A 10237-nucleotide genomic window follows, 5' to 3' on the forward strand; every position below is an offset into this window, starting at 1 on the left:
GAACAGGGGGGTGGGGGGGCAGAAAAGCGAGCACAATGAGGAACAGGGGGGTGGGGGGCAGAAAAGCGAGCACAACGAGGAACAGGGGGGTGGGGTGCAGAAAAGCGAGCACAATGAGGAACAGGGGGTGGGGAGCAGAAAAGCGAGCACAACAAGGAACAGGGGGTGGGGGGCAGAAAAGCGAGCACAACAAGGAACAGGGAGGTGGGGGGCAGATAAGCGAGCACAACGAGGAACAGGGGGTTGGCCAGTGGGAAACGAACGGCAAGAAAGGGTGGGCGGGAAGTAAAAGAAAGGCAAGAAAGGGTGGGCGGGGGGGGAACGAAAGTAAAATAGGGTGGGTGTGCGGGGAACGAAAGACAAGAAAGTGTGGGTGGGAGGGGAATGAAAGGTAGGAAAGGATGGGCCGAAAGGGAACGACAGGCAAGAAAGGGTGGGCGGGGAATAAAAGGCAAGAAAGGGTGGGAAGGCGGAAGGATAAACGGCAAGAAAGGGTGGGCAGGGTATGAAAGGCAAGAAAGGGTGGGCAGGCGGGAGGATAAGAGGCAAGAAAGGGTAGGCGGGAGGATAAAAGGCAAGGCAGGGTGGGCAGGTGGGAGGATAAAAGGCAAGAAAGGGTGGCCAGGGATAAAAGGCAAGAAATGGTGGGCGGGGGATAAAAGGCAAGAAATGGTGGGTGGGGGATAAAAGGCAAGCAATGGGAAATGAAAGGCAAGAAAGGGCGGGAAATGAAAGGCAAGAAAGGGTGGGAGGGCGGGAAATTAAAGGCAAGAAATGGTGGGAAGGCGGGAAATTAAAAACAAGAAAGGGTGGGCGGGGCAAAACTAAAGGCAAGAAAGGGCGGCGGGATGAAAGTTAAGAAAGTGTGGACAGGGGAAACAAATGCAAGAAAGGGTGCGCGGGAGGGGAATGAAATTCAGGAAAATGTAAGAAAGGATGGGGCCGGCAGGGAATAGAATGCAAGAAAGGGTGGGCAGGGGATAAAATGCAAGAAAGGGTGGGCGGGGGAGGAAATGTAAGAAAGGGAGGACGGGGGATAAATGGCAAGAAAGGGGTGGAAGGTAAAATTCCAGCCAATGGGAAGAGGAGAGAAAGAAAAGAGAAAGAAAGTTAAAAACACACCCCCGAATCCCAAAAAAGACGGGGCTTGAACGGAGTGACGCCCCTCTCCTCCAATGGCTGGCCTCCGTTTAGGAAGCCAGCCAATGGAGAAGAGGGGCTGGTTCAAGCCCCACTCTCTGAAACATCAGTTTTCTCCCAGCGAGAGCTGCGCAAGCGCACCCTTCGCTAGGCGAAACCTAAAAAGCAGATAGGTTATCTGTAATGTTTGTGATGAAGTACCATTCCACCAAACTGTTAGGCCTTATGTCTCATGCCCAAGATAGGATATCATAACGTGGAAAAAGTAAGGAAAGTTTCTCCAAAAGAGGACATAATTCCCACTTTCTTTAAAATATCCCACTTGGGGAAGATTTGCTGTAAACACTTGTCAACACAAATAAAGGTAGCTCATAGATCACAGATGAAAGTTAATTACCTGGATGGTCTATCCTGCAGAAAAGGAAGCATCAGGAAGACGAGAGGTGAAACAAGTTCACTTTTTATCAAGCTCACCCCACAAAATAGATCGACACGTGACAATTTTTTGTGTAACCAGTATTATTACAGTTCAGTGGGACCTGTGCTTAATTTGAGCTGGTGGTTTCCGGTGCACAGCACCCGAACTTAATTGTCAACACCAGACTTGTAACAGCCTGCCACATGGTGGCGCTGTCTGTCTAGCTTAAATATGGTATAAAAACAGTTGTTTGACTGTTTGCTGAATTGTGACACTTGTAGGAGTGTGATGGTTATAATCTGTGGTGGTAATGCCATTGGCAGCACGGGGGGAGGCTATGAGTGGTGCAAGCTACAGTGGCATCCTGACGAGGGCCCTGGCACTTATTTGTTTACAGATTAAGCACTGAGTGGGGCCAATGTTATTCAGTTCAGAATTACATAAGGGCAGTAATTCATGCCTGGATTTGAAGCAACGACTTGAAGCTTACACAAAGGTCTCCTCAAAAGATGTATTTATTTAATAGATGGGAGGGACAGGTTGGTGTAACTCTAATAGCAACTGTCTCAACTAATCATTAGCCAAGTCTTAGCTTTTGTAAAATGTTATATTTAGGCTTATATTTAAAAATACAAGAATTTATACTTTCTAATACAAATCTTTCACCTGAACCTGATGGTTGTAACTGTTAGAAAGCTGCCAATGTCAAACTGTTATGGCAGTGGAAACTGTGGGTAATAGTAACATCTGTTATTTACAGAACTTAGAAACTGCATGATGCTGGTTACAGAAACACTAGGCACCTCAAAAGGCTGAGTCTGGCAGAAGACAGTCTGTGCCTCTCAAGTAACTTTGCTACTTAAAAGACTGTGTCCTTCAAAAGTAGTCTCAAGGAAACAACTCTGACCCCCAATAGTATGTGCTTCTCAGAGGTCTATGACTCTAGGTCTGGAGTGCCCCTTAAAAGTGTCTGGTCCTTGTTAGTCTCCATACTTCACACATGTGTGGCTAAAGGAAGGTTCTGCCCCTAAGATAGCTCTGTCCGGCTCACGAATGGATGTATATAGTATTTAATTAGCGGAAACCTAGAAAAAATGAGTGTAGCGCTATGTGAGTTAGAGGGCAAAAATTGATAGGTAACCATTCCACCGAAGATGCAGCATAATTTGTCTTTATTCACATAACAAGTGGCATACTTGGACTGTTCTTGCTAAAAAAATCAGGAACACCTCCTGCAAAATGTGTTCCTGTAGTGGTGCTTTTTTCCCCAGTGGCCTTAACGATAAAACCCAACAACCACATATGGGTACTGTGGGTAATTTTATGTCAGACAGTTCTATCATTGTTCCTTTTTTTCCCAAATATAAGGAGTATTATCCAGTGGTGGCTGGTGCCATTCATAAGTGGTGAGGCCACATGATTCTTCAGTGTCGCTCAAAGAATGAACGAAATGCAAACTATTATGACCTCTTTGCATTCCGTTCATCCTTGGAGTGACACAAAAGGAACGCATACCTAAACTCAGCATTGTGGCGTTGCCTATCTTTCATCAAGATTCCGATCCCGCTGCTCTGGTCACCCGGGACCTCCTGTGAGTACTGCTGGTAACCTGGCCATGAACTTTGCCTACGTTTACCCAGCGTAGCCCAGCCCATCCCAACACTGCTCTTTAAAATACAGAGTATTAGACTCTTATTGCAGTCAATGCTTTATTTGTAACAAAATAAGTGGCAGGGCCCTGTCAGGGTCCTCGTCAGGAGGCCACTGCAGCTGGAGCCGCTTATTGCTCCTTCCGGCGTCGCCAAAGACAGAACCCACACAACAACTAGCCATTACATCCTACAAGTGTGACAATTCAGACTATTCCAGGCCCCTAAAGCTGTAAAAATTACTTGGACAGCAGGTATTTATTAGTCATTTTAATGTATATTGAATTAATAAACAATTGTTGTTGGTTTAATCTCTAATTTAGACAAACAGTGCCACCATGTGGCAGACTGTCATAAGTGCCAGTGCTAAAAATTGAGTGCCTGTGCCAAGCACCAGAAACCATTGGCTCAAATTAAGTACTGATGAAGTGTATGAGAGGAGTGTTGGGATTGGCTTGAGCAGGGCAACCCAGCGCTCCATTGGTGACCAGAGACCTGGCACCTCTGCCCTGCAGACTCTCTAACAGTGTGGTATTCATAGGCCTTTAAAGTGCGCATGTCAGATTGGTCGCCACCTGAGCTCTTGTCCAACCTGACATGCACAGGTTATTCGGTCACAATGTATTACACCTTATTATAAGTGCATTGTATCCTATGGCAATTGTAATAAGGTTTATAGGATATCCATCACTCTGTGACGGAGTAGCTCATCCGCCAAGCTCTAAACCAGGCCCACAGACTCCAAAATATATATTGCATGAGTGTTGAACTTTCAAAGCTGTCTCACTATAAAATATTCTACCTGTATGTAATTCCTCAATCCCACCATTTTAACCGCTCGCATATATATATATTACAGATGGGTAAGCAAGAAAACATTCTTGTTAAGATATATTTACATAAGATCAGGATATTGGTAGTCTTGGTAGCTTTGGAGCCTTTCTTTTTGCAAATGATGTTGTTGGGAGTTGGATACATTTATAGCATGTTTGACATGCTATAAATGTATCCAACTCAATAACCGAGTAATCGTACAGTGATTAGTGAGTGTATCTAGCAGAGTACATAGAGTTGGTCGCCATATATGCATTAAAACACCTTAAATCTTAGCAGGATTGGCCTTGTTATGTGGCTTTCAATGAGTGAGACGCATGTGGCTGTCCCTCAACCAGAGATGGATTGTCCTAGAGGTGAATGAAGTAAATTACAAACAAGCTGGCGACCATGAAAGGCTGGCGGAGCTTATGAAGACAGTCGTGTATCAGCCTGACATGTCCATCTCGGCCAGTCTAAGGGCCATATGTATCATGCAAATTCGCAATCGCAAAGGCCGAAACTCGCAGAATTTCGGCCTTTGCGATTGCGAATTTGCATGATATATATGGCCCTTTGTACATACATACCCATTTGCGATTCACAAATAGCAATTTCTTAAAAATCGCTATTTGAGAATTGCAAATGGGTATCTTGATACGGATCACTGACATTATATCGACCACAAAAATATCGAGATACAATAATATTGAGGATAAAATATCGAGGGACAAAATATCGACTGCCTATCTTCAAACAGGTAAGTACTAAAATATCGACTCAAAAATATCGAGTTACAAAAATATAGACTGTCAAAATATGTTTTTTTTTAAATGTCTTTAAATTAAGTAAAAACTAATATAATAATACATATATTTAATATAAACTTAGTTAAAATTATTAAATAAATGTAATATTAATAAATAATTAATGTAAATAAAAAAAAATATATAACAAAAATAATACATATATATGTATATAAAAACATATTATTAAATAAACATATATAATATTTTTACCGTAGCATAGCAAAATGGTTAAAATTTATTGTAACAACTCTAGTGAGTTCAACAGTAGCAAAAGCGTTGGATAGCGTAGGGGTAAAAGTTACTATTCCCACTCCAGTGGGTGCAACAGTAGGGAAAGCGTTGGATTGCGTAGGGGTAAAAATTACTATTCCAACTCCAAAGAGTGCAACAGTAGGGAAAGCGTTGGATAGCGTAGGGGTAACAATTACTATTCCCACTCCAGTGGGAGCAACAGTAGGGAAAGCGTTTGATAGCGTAGGGGTGAAAATTACTATTCCCACTCCAGTGGGTGCAACAGTAGGGAAAGCGCTGGATAGCGTAGAGGTAAAAATTACTATTCCCACTCCAGTGGGTACAACAGTAGGGAAAGCGTTGGATAGCGTAGGGGTTAAAATTACTATTCCCACTCCAGTGGGTGCAACAATAGGGAAAGCGCTGGATAGCGTAGGGGTAAAAATTACTATTCCCACTCCAGTGGGTGCAACAGTAGGGAAAGCGCTGGATAGCGTAGGGGTTAAAATTACTATTCCCACTCCAGTGGGTGCAACAGTATGGAAAGCGCTGGATAGCGTAGGGGTAAAAATTACTATTCCCACTCCAGTGGGTGCAACAGTAGGGAAAGCGCTGGATAGCGTAGGGGTTAAAATTACTATCCCCACTCCAGTGGGTGCAACAGTAGGGAAAGCGCTGGATAGCGTAGGGGTTAAAATTACTATTCCCACTCCAGTGGGTGCAACAGTAGGGAAAGCGCTGGATAGCGTAGTTGTTAAAATTACTATTCCCACTCCAGTGGGTGCAACAGTAGGGAAAGCGCTGGATAGCGTAGGGGTAAATATTACTATTCCCACTCCAGTGGGTGCAACAGTAGGGAAAACGATGGATAGCATAGGGGTAAAAATTACTATTCCCACTCCAGTGAGTGCAACAGTAGAAAAAGTAAAAACTTCATAAATAAATATAATTAATAGAAATATTATTACCAATTAAATTTAATTTCCAATACCAATTACTTTTATTTACCAATTAAATTTTATTTAATGGACAATTATTAATTAATTAACAATTTTAATTAATTTACATAATTAATTAATTATTATTAAATTACTTCCCACCCTATCCCCCTATAAACTCACAACCCACTACAGAAAATAATGTACTAAATATTAATTATTTATCAAATAAATATTTATAATTAATTACCAATTACATTTTAATTAATTACCAATTAATAATTAATTAACAATTATTATTAATTTACATAAATAATTAATTATATTTAAATTACTTCCCACCCTATTCCCCTATAAACCCACAACCCGCTACAGAAAATAATTTACTAGAAAATAATGATTTATCAATTATTCAATTATAATTATTTACCAATTAATTTTTTATTATTTACCAATTAATAATTAATTAACAATTACAATTATATTACAGATTTAATTAATTATAATTAAATTACTTCCCACCCTATTCCCCTATAAACCCACAACCCGCTACAGATTTATATTACACAATTATTACAAATTATTAAAAACTTACCTTATTTTCGATTTTTTTGTTGTCTATATTCTATCTAGTCGATATTATGTCTAGTCTATATTTTTGATTCGATATTTTGGCTATTAATATCGATATTACTCGATATTTTTGTAGTCTATATTATGTCTGGTCGATATTTTGTCTAGTCTATATTTTTACCTCGATATTATGTCCAGTCGATATTTTGGAATCGATATTATGTCTGTTTACCATCTTGATACATATGGCCCTTAGCTCCTTACAAAGGCAGTGGTAAGTGTAATTTCCATGGAGCCAGTTTGCCTCCACTTGAAATGTGTGAATCATTTTCCAAGCATGGAGATCCTGATTCATAGAGGAAACCTACATCAAATGGTCAGGCATGCTTTGCAAGCGAGATGTTCTGTTTTATATCCCGGCCCTCGATGGCTATTAAAACATCGGTCATGGCTCCGTCAGATTTAGTATCATTGGTCCCCAGGAGCCGAGTTGTGGTGGTGAGTCACCCACTGCCTTCAACAGGATCCACCCAGTATCTGCAGTCATCACCAACAGAGTGATTATTCCTGGAGGATCCATAAAAAGCCCATGCAGTCACATGTGCAGGATTTGAATGGTAACTTTAATTTATGGATCCCATTGAAATCTATATCAGACCTTGCAGTGCAGTTGTGACACATCTGCCTGTAGGAGAATTCAAATGTATGCATATTCCTGTGTGAAAAAGGAATCCTCTCAGGCCTGAGCCTGCCACATTGCTTGGATCATATATGATTGACAACCCACTGTCTGCTTAGCTAATTGCAGTTTAATGTATATCGGAGTCGTGCTTCTTGTGCTGGCCCAAATTAGTGTTGAGGCGCACCACAGATAATATTTGCATTTCTATGTGAAAAATGTCTGTGAAGCTCAAATTGGATAGACATTATCTTTCATATTGTGAGTTCAGATTGTTCAAATCCTTCCTGGAGTATGCATTTCCTTTAAAAAAATATAGTTTGTTCCACTTTATTACGCGGTAGATCCCGGTGTCTATCATTTTTGCCCACTTTTGTGATCATTTTCCCCTACTTGGCTCTTGTTTTTATAGTGGGGACTGCGGTACTCCTTCACTTTCACTATAGTTCTTCCACCACTGACATGCATGGATTTCCCTGCAACCCACCCCTTCCACCCACTTACTTAATTGTCCTTCCTTACTCTAGCTACCATTATTCACAGGTTAATTTTGTAAAACAATAAGTGCCAGGGCCCTTGTCAGGAGGATACGGCAGTAATAACACAAGTACTAAAATTCACTCTCCTACAAGTGTGACAGTTCGGACTATTCAAGGCCCCCAAAGCTATATGGACAGGCCCGGACTGGCCGTTGCGGGCACCGGGCAATCCCCCGGTGCGCCGCAAGGGTGGGGGCCGGTTTTGGGCCCTGGGGGCCGCTTTTGTTACAGGGCCGTTTTTGCAGCATAGCTGCAAAATCGGCCGAATACCGGCCCCGGCAAAGAGCTCGGTCGCACCCCCAGGGGGCCGGCCGAGCACTTTGCCAGGGCCGGTTTTGGTTCTCAGTCCGGCCCTGTATTTGGATGGCTTGGGTGGCACGTATTGGTGATTGTTAATGTATATTAAATGAATTAACAGCTGTTGTTGTTCTCATACCTAAATTTGCCAGAGAGCGCCACCATGTGGCAGACTGTCACGAACCCCGGTGCTAAGAATTATGTGCCGGCGCCGAGCACCCGAAAACCACCGGCTCAAATTAAGCACTGATATTCCACCCTGCTCCTCTCTCCCCTCTTTTCTTGCATGCTGCAAGTTCCTGCTCTTTGCTCCCATCTACTTCTCCCAACTCTCTCCTGTGCTAAACTCCTCACCTATTGTTTTAAGGTGTGGCGTTTAGTTTGCCCAGGCTCCCTCCATGCCTCCTGTTTCTGGGTCCTGTTTGGGTTGTAGTAGACACAGAAAAAGGCAGACAGAAGTAACAGTGACATTGCGAACCCCCGCTTTAGTAGCTAAGGCGGAGGTTGCCACTGGACGCAATGGCCTGGTAAAATGACCCACTAAAACGATAATTGATTTAATTTTGGATTCTTCAAACAAAAGCTCTAAAATGGCGTACACTGGTGGAAAGGGCTGCTAAGTGAGCCACGTTCATTTAAAGGAGACAGAGAAAGAATTGATAAAACATAGGAAATGGAGAGGCAGCAAACAGAACATGGAAGAGAGAAAGGGAAGAAGGAAAAATAAGATAGGTATGGAAGAAAGATTGGAGTTAGAAAATGGATAGGTTACAGGAGGGGAAAAGAAAGAACAGGCGATAGTAAGAAAATGTGAAAGGAAGGAACCAAGACATGAAGGAAGGAAAAGTAAGGGAAGATGAAAGGAATGACAAAAGCAAGAGTTAAAAAACAAAGGAAGAAATTGGGCAAGTGTGGATGGAATGGTATTGGATAGAATGGTGGATGGATGAGTAAAAGGATGAACACATGTGTGTTAAGATGTATGGAATGGTGACATGATGGAACTTTGGAACGGTGAAAGTATGCATGAATGGAGGGTGATTGGAAGGGGGAAGATGAATGAATGAATGGATGGATGAATGTAGGGCGAATGGAACTATTTTAGGAAGGGTCGATTAGTTCACTCTCTGTCAATATAGGTTTCGTTTTAATTGGAGGCGATTTTAATTTGCTGGCTACTTCCTTGAGTAGCAGCCCAATCTTGTATTCCTCCAAACTCCTTCCTTTGTTATTTATTTAGTCACATTATCCTTGCATTTACTATTACTAATGTCGTGGGAACTGGAAGAAGCCTTTTTCTTGTTTTTATTTCTTTCTGGACTCAGAATGTGATACCAGCTCTGTGAAATTTCTTTCATAAATTAAAAAAAAAAAAATCTTTAATGTCTACTTGACCATTCGACAACTTGGCCTTTAGTTCAAACACAATTGTCAGCTATAACGCCTTGGTTCCTGGCGTTTTTCTCCATTTATTTTTTCAGCACAATTAATTACAAAAAGTAATGATCAATTAACAATATAAAATATTGAATCAAACTTATGGAACTTACTGTTGTTCGACGTTTTCAGTATTTCTAAGCTGTTTTCTTTGCCCAGCTGCGGAAGGTCAGTGACTTCTTGGAGTCAGGCAGAAGAGAGGCACAGACACAATGTAAATGCCATCAGTGAACTTTGTTCTGCAAACAGGTTGTGTACAGGACCCTTTTTATATTGGAAGGATCAGTAGCCATCTGTAGTCAGGGTCAGTGTCCTGGAGGTCGTCACTTCCCGTCAATGATCAACACACTCTGCTGTTCAGTGTGCACGTGCAGGAATTGTAACTGGCCTGAAACAGGATTACATTGTAAATTATGCATGTCTTCAAGGAAACATCTGTGTTTTAATGCTGCCTGGCATCATATGTTGGAGATCATGTACAAAAACCACAGGTCGAAGTGAGCGGGAACTCATTGGAACTGCATTCATTTTCGATTTATAATTCTTGAGGCTGGACTTTAAGACTTCGCTGGTAGCTTGGTTTCTTGAAAATCCGCGAGATGGCCAACATCTCCAGTAGCCACCTGCATTCCTCACAGAATACACATGAAAGGAAAAGAAAGGCATTTACAGGCATTGATTAGCTGGAACGAATGCTAATTAGCCATCTGCCAG

The 10237-nt window shown here is 41.8% G+C and overlaps 1 protein-coding gene across 1 annotated transcript in view; it reads right to left on the reverse strand.

Annotated features, from left to right (window-relative positions):
* Positions 1 to 9759, reverse strand: part of LOC144798980 (mucosal pentraxin-like) — a 32829-nt gene extending 23070 nt beyond the window's left edge. Inside the window, exon 1 of the mRNA XM_078670121.1 lies at positions 9637 to 9759. The gene's annotated coding sequence lies outside the window, so the exon portion shown is untranslated. The remainder of the gene's footprint in view (positions 1 to 9636) is intronic.
* Between the last annotated feature and the right edge of the window lie 478 nt (positions 9760 to 10237).

This window comes from Lissotriton helveticus, chromosome 12 (assembly GCF_964261635.1).
Source record: "Lissotriton helveticus chromosome 12, aLisHel1.1, whole genome shotgun sequence".
Taxonomy (NCBI): domain Eukaryota; kingdom Metazoa; phylum Chordata; class Amphibia; order Caudata; family Salamandridae; genus Lissotriton; species Lissotriton helveticus.